Below are 12,435 nucleotides of genomic sequence, written 5' to 3' on the forward strand. Positions count from 1 at the left end.
TTGAAAATCAAACTCTATTTAATTAATCGGTGTTCAATATTTCAAAAACCGAACTATTGTAGCTCAACGATGATCCCCCTAATCGATCATGTCAGAAAAAGGAGTTTCATTAAGAATCAGTCTATTTTAAATAAATCTATCATATCTAAAGTTATCAAATATCTCAATAGTCTAGAAAGGTAAAATTATATAATTTAATATGCACAATATTATTAAAAAAGAAAAATATAATTAAGCAATAAATTATATTCATTTCAATCTCCCATTTTTTAACCTTTTTGGACAAAACACACAAAAAATATTAACCAGTTGAACTCCATTGAGTTAGCACGCAACTCCCCCTGAGTTACAGACTAGTGTCCTCTGAATTCAATCAAGTTGAATCAGATGTTGTTAGAGTAAGGTTTTTAGAGGTGTTACAATACGGAAACCAGAACACTGAGCAATTCATTGAATGATATTTAGCTGAACTGGATTATATTTAAGCAACACATTCAAAACAATGGTGAATTTACCAGAGATAACAAAAGTGTTGATAAAAACTAACTAAACAAACTAAGCAACCATCTCCAACAAACTAAGGAGCATCTCCATCATTTAGTTCATCAGTATCTCTAGCTTCGCCATAGTTAGACTCCGACTTTTTGTAGCAGGCTTCGGCATCATCTCATTCTTTTTGTCTAGAATAGACGGCCACATCAAGAACAAATCGATAGTCCACAACATGGGCAATAAGCTCTTTGGCATTCTGAATTTGTTGAAGTCCAAAATCATTATGGGCATTGGAGAAGAGAGGTAGATAGCATGACACACTCAAAGAGTTTTATACCTGATGAAGAGGCCATGATGCCAACCACTAGGGAAATACAAGGCACAAAGCAGGGCAAATAATATTTTCGATTCCCTTTGAAGTATATATGCTGGTGCAATCTTCAGCAAGTAACTGACATCCGAAAATTCTACACCCGTGTCACAGACAAAGCCCTATGATTTCTCATCGATCAAAGAGGAGAAATACAACTTCATTGATTTTAATCCACCATATGCAAACTACAACACAATTTTAAACATCAACCATTCAAAAATAAATGTGGTACTCCCATTACTAATTAAGAAAAGGACAATGGCTTGTGGTCTTGTAACCACTATAGTATTTGAGGAGGGAGTCCAATTTCGGATCACAACCTTGTGTAGAACAGAGTATAATGAAGTTAGATTCGCAACAAATAGTCGCTTAGGATGGTCTTGAATTTTGTGATCAAACCTCCAGCAAATATAGCAGCAACTTCATTAATGTTAGGAGACATCCCTTCTTCATCACCGGCAATAGTATTGTACAATGCATTGTAACAGAATGAGTGAAGTTGTAGACCCGAGCATTGACAAACACAAGTCCATCCTTTGATGAAATCTCATCATCCGCATTGTATGAGATATTTTAGTAGAATTCTAGGACTGGTCTTTGTGAGTAAGGAGCCACAACGCTCACAGTTGACAGAAGTCTCTGAGTTTTGGAAAAATCAATCAGATTTTACCTTCCGTAGGCATCAGAATCAATATTTATTTCATCAATCAATCCTTGATTGGTGTAACGGAGCCACTAAACAAGAGGAGCATCGGGATAAATTTTTGTGTAAAATGACTTACTCAAGTCATAGTCTGAAGTATCGATGTTGTCCATTGTGTCGTCAACATAATCCTCAACATCAGAACCATCATCAGCAACATTACCTTCATCATCATCACTCTCTTCATTCTCACTGCCAGCATCATCATTTTCATCATCTGCACTAGAATACTCGTTATAATCAGAGTCAAAACTATAGGTAGACTCATCAGATTATTCAGGGAAATTATCGTTGAATTCCTTCAACAATCTCTTAATCAAGATTTTCAGCATTTGAGATGTATTTCTTTAAAAAAAATTCGTATTTCATGCATAGAAGAAACTCAGTCAGTGACTCTTCATCCTCAGTAAGATCGGTTGGTTATTTAGAAACTACGGTTCTTTCTCAATCATATTAGGGATGTGTTCTTTTCAGTAGCAACAGATATTGGTATTGCGACCAACTCAAAGTCTTCATCATCCAAAATCATCTCCAGATGAGAAGTCAGGATCCAGAAGATTGGTAGTGGAGGAGGATGGTCGGAACTTGTTAGATGGGACAAAATCAGGTCCATACCCTGCTTATCTCTTAGATCTTCTAGGCTGCGGAGCAACAAGAAAGCATGGTTCATCACTTCAAACTCCAGTGGATTCTCCACATCTATTTCATTACCCGACTGCCCAGGGGCAATGATTTCAATAAGGATTGGGTCCTCGGAAACCAAAACCATTTGAAGAGATCCAATAATAGGAGGTAATAGGAGGTTATGTAGGCGGTGTTGTCACACGAGGTGGAACACCTACGTGTGCAGCCATTTCGCTTCGATTGTCTTAAGGATCATATTCGATTCCACCCGCCTATGAAATATAACAAATATATAGACAATTTTATTAGATGTAATGTGCAGTTATGTCAATCATTTAAATGATATGGCTTCCAACGACAATATTTTTTCTGCCGAAAAACTCTCTCATCACCAATCAAGTTTTAATCTTTCACTCAACGGTAACAAAATTTGAACCGGTACGAGTATGTTTCAGTAAAACCATCAAGATTTCACTCCTCAGCAACTCAACCCACTAATTCACCGGAAATCTAGAATATTCAAAATTAGGATGAGAGTTTTATTCAAATGTCACAAGTTCAAACTGTGAGGTGTTTATAAGCGATGTTGTACATCTCCTAGCAGCACTTTTAATTTCAAAATTTATTTTAGTTTCATGCACAGAGCCCATTCCCAATTTTTTTTCCATAAGTGGTAGCTCTCATACCAGAAGAATGGTATTCATTTGACTCTTTGAAAATCTTTTTTTTTTTTCATTTTCTTTTGTTTTTTTTTCAAAAGAGGTAGCTCTCACACTAAAAGAATAGTCTTCATTGGACTCCCATAGGCTGTTTTTTCCATTTTTTTTCTTCTGATACAAAACAAAATCATTTTTTTTGCTAATCTTCTCAAGTCACTTTTCAAATGAGACAAGATCATGAAGTACACGAACATCTCTCAACTACTTTGTGACTTTGGCATATCACATCTGATGGCCAATTGTGTTTTTGAAATAGAACTAGGAAATTGAAAGCACATTTGGAAATATCCATCATAGTATAAACATTTCACAAAACATGATGAATGATTTAATGCAATATGTCTAACATATGCATGCTGGGTGTTGTATAAAGTGAAGCTAATGTCAATGTGTTTTGTGTGATTGTGTTGTCATGGATTTTTTGAAATTACAATGCACTCGATTTGTCACAGATAACAATCAAGGTCTCATCGTGAAAACCGTAGTCCTCTACAATTTGGTTCATTCATAAGATTTGTGACAGCTACCAGCTACCACTGAATAGTTGAAATAGATACACCATTTTGCTTAATGTTGTACCATGAAATCAAGTAATTGCCTAGATAAAAGTATTCACAATAGTATTTTTCCTATCATCTAAATTTGCAGCCTAACCAACATCACTAAATCCAACTAAATTGATGTTAGTTTCCTTTGTGTATAATAATCCTAGGTCTACCGTCATTGCAGTGTATTTAAAAATTCATTTTACAATCTTTAAGTGTGTGATCTAAGGATTAACTTGATATATAGCGCATAGAAAGACATGAACATTATATCAGAATGACTCGCAGTTAAATAAAGGAGACCACCAATGATTTTGTGGTACATGGTTTTGTCAAAACCTTCAAAACATCGCCCGTACGCAGTTTTTCACTCGATCCCATGAGAGCTTTCATGTGCTTAGTGTGTTCATTAGAACATTTTTTCATCAGATTCTTAGCATACTTGCTTTGCCACAAGCAAATTTCACCATGCAATTGTTTGATTGAATTCCAAGAAATAAACTCAATTATTCTACCATACTCATTTCAAATGGGGAAACATGCATTCAACTAAGTCATCAACATGTTTTTGAAAAGAACTACCAAAGAATATATCATCCATATAAATTTGACATATGATTGTATCATCATTCAACCTTTGAATAAAAAGAGTTTTATCGATCTAACCTAGTTTGAAACCTATGTTAAGAATATATTCAATCAGCCTACCATACCATGTACATGGAGCCCGCTTCAGACCATACAATGTATTCTTTAGCTTGTAGACATAGTCCAGGTGGTGTGGATCTTCAAATCATTTCGATTGACTCAAATAAGCTTCCTCCTTTAAAATTCCATTCAAAAATGCACTTTTCACGTCAATTTGATAACTTTTAATCCCTATACGACATGTAATTATAAGCAACAATCGGGCTGGCTCAATGCGAGCTGCAGGAGCGAAGGTTTTATCAAAATCAACCCCCTCAACTTGTGTATACCCTTGAGCAACCAACCGAGCTTTATTTCTAACAAAATTATTCAACTCATCAGTTTTGTTCTTAAAAATCTATTTAGCTCTAATCACATTACTTTGTTCAGGTCTTGGAACTAGATCCTAAACATTATTACTGACAAATTGTTTGAATTCATCATGCATAACGTTGATTTAAAATTCATATTTCAGTGCTTCATTAATCTTTTTTGGTTCAATGTGTGACACAAAAAAAGAGTGTCTTACCTGACTGTCTATGGAACTAATGCATACTAATAATATTTCGATAGTCCACTTTCTCCTTTCGACGTGTTTGCATGTCTCCATGTATAGCTCATAAGATTTGTGATGAGAGGTGACCTTTCTGAATTTTCCTGGGAATATGCTTCCCAACACTGTTCACACCCTCATCATTATCCAGTGTTTCATTGCTTTGTACACTATCCTCGGATTATATTAGTCTTACTAGAGGTGTTGTCCCAAGTGTAACAACATCAGGCATAATATCTGTGTGGACCAGTGGTTTAGATGTTTCCAGCAGACCATCTACATCATCCTTGATCGTCTTTTCTGTAGATTTGCATGATCATCAAACGCAACAATAATTGATTTTAAAGTCACTCTAATTCTTAGATTAAACATTGGATATGAACGACTATTATTTTTATATCCAAGGAACAAAAATTTATCGCTCTTAGAATCAAATTTGGCTAGGTGATATCAGTCATTTAACACATAGCATGCACAACCAAAAATGTGAAAAATATTTTATGCTTGACCTCTTTCCCATGAAGATCACATAGGGTGTCATCGTTGAACCACTCATTAAATGTACACGATTGGAAATATGACACGTTGTGTTTAAAGCCTCAAACCAAAACTATTTTGAAATATTTTAGAACTCAATATGACCCCGGCCATCTCTTGCAAAGTTCGATTCTTTAATTCAGCTTTGCCGTTTTGTTGAAGGGTTAGTGCAGAGAATTCATATGTTATACCTTTTTTTGTCACACAAAGATGTAAAATGTGAATTCTCAAATTCCTTATCACGGTCAGTTTTGACATTATCAACCTTCAAATTGTGTATATTGTTAATCCTATTAAGTAATTTCTTAAATGCATCAAAAGTATCAAACTTTTTTCTAAGAAAATTTACTCATGTAAAACGTGAAAATCATCAACACAAACAAATGAATACTTTTAACTTTCAAGATTTCGCTTCCATTGGACTCATAAGATCCATATTCAACAATTCAAAGTTGCGTGATGTGCCACATTGTTGCAACACTTGGTGTGACACACTATTTTGTTTACCTTTATGACATGCTCCACACACATATGGTATTCCAGAGGTTAGATTAGACATACCTCGCACATAATCGTATTTTCCTAGAATTTTCAATTTCTTGAAGTTTTCATGGCCCAACTTTTGATGCCACAGATCTAGTTCATTTACCTCCGTGTTTCTGTAAGCATGTTACTTTGCCAGTTGATAGCAATAATCATCAGATCTTGTACCTATCATCACACAATCATTAGCTTTATCAGAGACTTCACAAGTATTTTGTCAAACTTAACATTCAAGTCATCATCACATAATTGACTAATGCTTATTATGTATAAGTTACGTCCCTCGACATGAAGCACATTGTGAAGCTTAGGGAGTCCATCTGTGTTCAGTATTCCTTTTCTAGCAATCCTTCCTTTTGCACCATCTTTATAGGTCACTCGACCACTTTTTAATTCAACATAATCAGTGAGATGGTACTTTGAACCTGTCATGTGGTGTGAGCACCCACTGTCAAAATACCAAATACCTGAAATGTTAGTTTTTGATGATGTATAGTACAATGAATTCCATCTTTGGGTACCCAAATCTTCTTTATTGAAGTTTTCTTGGACGATGTTTCAATTGGTGTTGTGCGATACCTTTTGCAACATCTAGTTAGTTTCTCAGCTCATGTAGTCATCCCTAAGCTTTGAAACAGTAAGATTTGATATGACAAGTGTTAAAACCATAAAGACAAACAAAATGATGTCTCCTTTGCTTAGGCTTTTTCTCTATAATTTTGACTCTTTGTTTTGGCCATAGGATTGACTTTTGGAGAATTTGAAGTATCTTTACTCTCTTTCACAAAAACAGTCAGTTGTGGTCTTAAGTTGGAGGATTCTCCAAATTCAAACACAATATTGTTAAACCTCATACCGACTTTATTGTCTTTTCCCATAATCAATAAGGAGTCAAGTTTGGTTGAGCTCGAGTTGAACTTAGCAAGTGTCTTTGTAGAATTTTCAAGTTCAATCTTTGTCTTATACAACTCCATGTCCTTCTTACTTGGCATAACTTCAAGTTTGGACACACAACCTTTCAGCTCTATATTATCTTCCGAGAGAGTCGAGTTCAGTTTGTTCCTTTTGATCCAATCATCATATAGTTCCTCATAGAGTTTCTGTACGCTTTCTAAAGTGACTTCTTCTTCATCTACATCTTGAGTTTTCAGATCACTTGAATCAGTAGAGGTTGTCACATTGAAGAAGATATAACTTTATGAATTTGGAGAGGTATTCCTACCAGGAGTTGCAACACTAGAGAAAACAACCAGTGGATTAACTTGCATTGGACGTTTCTTTTGTAATAGTGCAAACAGAGAAGTGTGATTCTCCCCTTCACTGAATTTCTGTTCTTTGTCAGAATTTTCAACAATTAGTGAGACATTTAATCATTTGTTTTTGCGAAGTCTGTTTGCACATTCATTAGCATAATGTCTAAAATCTGAACATTCTCTTCATTATAAAACCAATACTAGTTAATAATGAAAAGCTAACTCCCTTAACAAAGAGAGGGAGTAAAGTGCATCCAAAATATTTATCAAACCAAATAACCAAAACTACGAAGGCAAAGTTTTTGAAGCCAAAATTCTCTTCGTTGAACACCACTCTAATCAATACAGTGACTAGGTGTCTTGCATGAATATCTTCAACATTCTACGACAACACTTCAATACGCCTTGGCTCTGAGTTCTTTACTAAATTACTGCTGTACATGCTTGATCTCTTGCGGCATCTTAAAATCTATGTTTCATCCGTCCGATCCCAACATCTATGTTTGATTATTTATAAGATTCTTTTGTCCTATAGTTTATTCCTTGAATATAATTCTACAAGATATGAAAACAAGAGTTTCATTAGAAAATAAACTCTTTTAATTAAATATATCATATCTAGAGTTTGTCAAATATCTCAATAGTTTAAGAAAGTAAAACTCTATAATTTAATTTGTACAATATTAGGAAAAAAAAGAACTAAATTATGTTCCTTTGCATACTAAATGTGGGGACCCAGACACTAATCAAGTTCTTAATCATCATTAGGACTAATTAATCAAATATAAAACAGGATCTAATTTTTTTTTAAAATACAAAGCGGAAACGTAATGTAATTTATTTCAAATTACATATTAAACATAAATATACAAATCATGTGTTATCTTCAAGAGTTCACTAGGTTCAGCTATATGTCAATGCTGAACCTAAGTTGCTTCGAAGCCCGGATCTCCACGCTATCTAGTCCAGCCCCGTTCTCTTCTTGACCTGATCATATTTCACCTGTTGCCATGCGCACATACAAACAAGACAACAGCCGGATAACTCCGGTGAGAATTACATTCTCAGTATAAATCATGTATACATGCAATAATATAATCAATATAAAAGCATATACAGACATGCATAACATATATCCAAATCAGATTATAAATTCATATCAAGAATAATTCCTATTCTAAACATGTACCATCATCAGGAACATATTCAACATAAATCAATATAAACGGTCAATTAGACTCGTGACTCCACACTTTAGACTAGACTCAATCCTAGTCTAGGGATCCCGGTTTCCAGATGTGGTATTCCTATATCGACCAACAGTGATAGAAAAGACTCCAGTTCTATCTACGTCGATATAACCAAAACACCCAGAAGTAAAGATGTCGGTATTCCTATATCGACCAACAGAAATAGAAAAGACTCGAGTTCTATCCAAGTCAATATAACCAAACATCTAGTGTCCTGACCTAACCGTCATGGACTGTGGTCCTATCGCCAATACATTATCTTGTGACATCGTGCAATGTTCCCGTGGATATCCCGCCACTATCGGGTACTTCTTTCACAAAATTACTCGTCTAATGCATGCTCATATAACTCCATAGAATAGGGGCATTTAATCAAATCACTAATCACAATGATAAAACATAATAATAACAAATAGTATTTGATTTAGGGAAACTCGAGTCAAACCTCCCTCGAGTTGTGCAATCCCAACTCAACATTAATTTATACCTTTATCTTCTCGCTCTGACGAAGTCAAAGTATCGAAATCAAGTCTGTCCATATCAAATCTGAAATAACAGTATCAAATAGACCGTGTCAATATACCGCTTAACTCAAAGCCTGTTCTGATTAATATACAAATAAAAACATAATCTGATCAATATCGGATCATATACAATCTAATCCATAACGACGATATCCCGATATAATCAAAGTCACTACTGAATCTTGATCAATATCAATCCACCGATGTTTCGACGGCATAACAGGTACAGTTTTCGTAACCCCGTCAATTCCAACATCATAAATATAATACCAGAACTATAACCAATGTCGATAATACAAATCTGATATCAAATCTCAATCAAATCAACTCGAAAATCATAATAATTACATAATCAGTCCGTTCTTCAATCTGACTTCAAATATACAATGTCTACGGTATCAGAAACACCATATATGATTTCTATTCAATTCTGAAAATATCATATTTTTAAACGATATCTAAACGTAACAAAACTTACGTCCAGTTGTAGTCTGCGTCGCTAGGAACACGATACTGCAGTCGGAGTCAAAATCTAACGGACGGATCAAAATATAAAGGCGTAAGATTTTCGCGAAGCTTTCTCTGACCTTTCTCGTTTTCTCCTTCGATAAAATGAAGGTAAGTATATATATATATATATATATATATATATATATATATATATATATATATATCGTGCATATCTCGTACATGTGGCTCCTTTACGTTGTGCATGCCGCGCGCATATGCGCGCCCAAGATCCGCGCATATGCGCCAGAATTACTATCCGAGCTACTGGACTACTCGCGCATATGCGCGCACTGACATCGCGTATATGCGCGAGACCTATTGTCTCCGCATACATCAACTCGCGCATCTGCGCGCCTTCTGCCGCGCATGTGCGCCAACCTTTCTGCCCTGCTCGCGCACATGCGCCCGTTCACGTCGTGCATATGCGCCGAGCACTCCCTTAGGCTACTGGAGACCTCGCGCATATGCGCGCCCTCATGCCTCGCATATGCGTGGAGTCTTCTGTCAAAACCGCGCATGTGTGCGCACGAACTCGCATGCGCATATGGAATTTCCTTCGCGCATATTTCGCGGCTGTTCTCGTCTTTCCCGATCCACTCCGTTCCGTCTATAATCACTTCAATTAGTCAAGAAATCATCCCAGATTAATCTCAGATTACGGTAAATATACCCAAATCATTTCAGATTACGGTAATCAAATTCTCGGGCATTACATTTCACCCCCCCTAAGATACAATTTCGTCCCCGAAATCACAAGCAATCCACTTGTATAATACAGATAATCATATCAGATCTCAAATCGAATACAAGAAGGAGATATACAGAAACTTCGATAAACTCATATCAAATTCTGTCGTTTAGATAATATCTTTGATTTCAATTTGAAGAAGAATTCAAGAAGTATAATATCATCATATTACTTAAGATCATTCTGATAAACTCAACTGCAAATACTAGTTATACAACATCCGTATATACCAATCAATAGCTCCTAACAACTCAATCTCGTCCTCCAATACCAACAATCATCGCCCGACGTTGGCATTTTTCATATCAATTTTCGAGCTATCTTCATTTGCTTCTGAATCAGTTTCATTCTCTTTATCAGATCTCTGATCCTATCAGATTCAATCTCAAGTATCATCGAGATATAAATCCCCATACCACGGAAATCGACAGGTGTCATGGTACAATATCTCGAATAAGACTATCTCGATACTCATATGATCGCTATTATTGTATGACAATTCACAAGTGACAATAAATCGTGTCAATTAGTGCTAAAATCCAGCACTACAGTTCCTGGATATCCTCCAGTATTAGGATAGTTCGCTCCGACTATCCATCGATCTATAGACGATAGATGAAAGATCATGTTACATATTCTGTCAAATGCACAAAATCAAACGAAAATCATAGTCTGATATGATTAACTCAGGTAGTCAATACAATCTGACCCCTTTTCTGACATACCTCTCAGTCGTCTAGTCATATCTGTACGTCATCCTGTACAATATACATATGCAGATTTGAACAATCGTTCAATTACAATCATATCACCGTCATTGTCATAAACAGTTTTCAATAATTTCATTATAATATCTATAGAAATGTACTCCCATTTCTATTCAGGAATTGATAATTTGTATAACCAATCTCTTGATTTTTATCTTTCTGTCTTCATCAGTCAGCGATTTAGACATTTCAATACAAATTCTGACATAGCTGATTTCATTTGTTTATATCAAAACTCTCCGTTCGAATTATCATACTATCACACATTTCATGTTACCAGAATAATACTGAATCCACTACTGTGTTCATCTGACTATACATGTCATTTCACATTCAAAATATCGGGCACAAACCAATCAACTAATTCTATAATATAAAGCATTACCTACCTGGTATTCTGATTGACACACTGTGCTGACTATCGAAATCAAGTTCTGAACAGTCTGATCAAACTTCTGAACTGCTGTAATTTTTCAAGATCAGCTCTGATTCGGCTTGAACTGTTATAATCCCAACGGTTCATAACAATTGGTATCAAATACGGATTCAGAATAACAGCAATATCGGATCGGATTCAAAATATCAATCATTTATACTGATCTAGTAAACTCATAAAACGCAATTCCTGACATTTCTGAAGTCCTGCCATTTTCAATGTCATTTTCAGCCACTGATCAGAGTCTCAATTGTGCTACAATCAATCAGGATACTATCTTTAGATATAACAGACTCTGAATACAATCTGTTGCAATTAAGATTCACATCCGAACCATTCTGTATACAACAATCTCAGTTCCCAGAATATTTAATACAATTTCAACTGTTCAATTCAATTCATTCATACGCTGCGAATATATCAAAATATCATAGATACAACGAGTATAAAATCATCAGCATACTTCTAAATATAGGATTTATCAACTCATGCACAGAACTGAAGTATTTCCCAGAGAAACACATAATCAGATGTAACTCTCACTCTCGACCAATAAATCTTCTAACTGACATTCAGTTCTTTCAATTCAATCAGTATCATTCTATACGAAATTCAAAAATGAAGCCAGTACCTGGTATTGAATCAAGGCTGAAATCACCTCCCTGATATAAGACAAGCCTGAAATCTCATCTGAAAAACTATAGCAACTCTCCTGCTACTAATAAATCAGTCTCTAGTAGGCTCAACTTCAGTAATCACTGAATATATAAGGAATTACTCCATTCTTTTCGATAATCATCGAATCATAAATAATACGGATGTCAAGGAATTCAAAATCGAGAATACTTACCATACATCGTTCATTCTTCGGTCATTTCAGATCCGAATCTTACCATCTCCTGGCAAGAATCTATAATAGTTATGTACTCGTTAGTATATCAATCTCAGTAATGTAGTCAGAATCAGACCATACAAGTACTACACAATCTAATTTAATCTCATTCCCTTTTTACTGTAGTACACAATATATCACAGAATTCACTGATAACAATTCCTTTCCCCAAAAGGTACAAAGATCAATACTACAGTAATACAGACTCAACATGTATAACATATATCAATGCAACTCAGTCGAAGTTAATCGTAGGGAATGCATTAGTATATATCAATA

The sequence above is a fragment of the Primulina eburnea genome, chromosome 8 (genome assembly GCF_022965805.1).
Source record: "Primulina eburnea isolate SZY01 chromosome 8, ASM2296580v1, whole genome shotgun sequence".
NCBI lineage: Eukaryota > Viridiplantae > Streptophyta > Magnoliopsida > Lamiales > Gesneriaceae > Primulina > Primulina eburnea.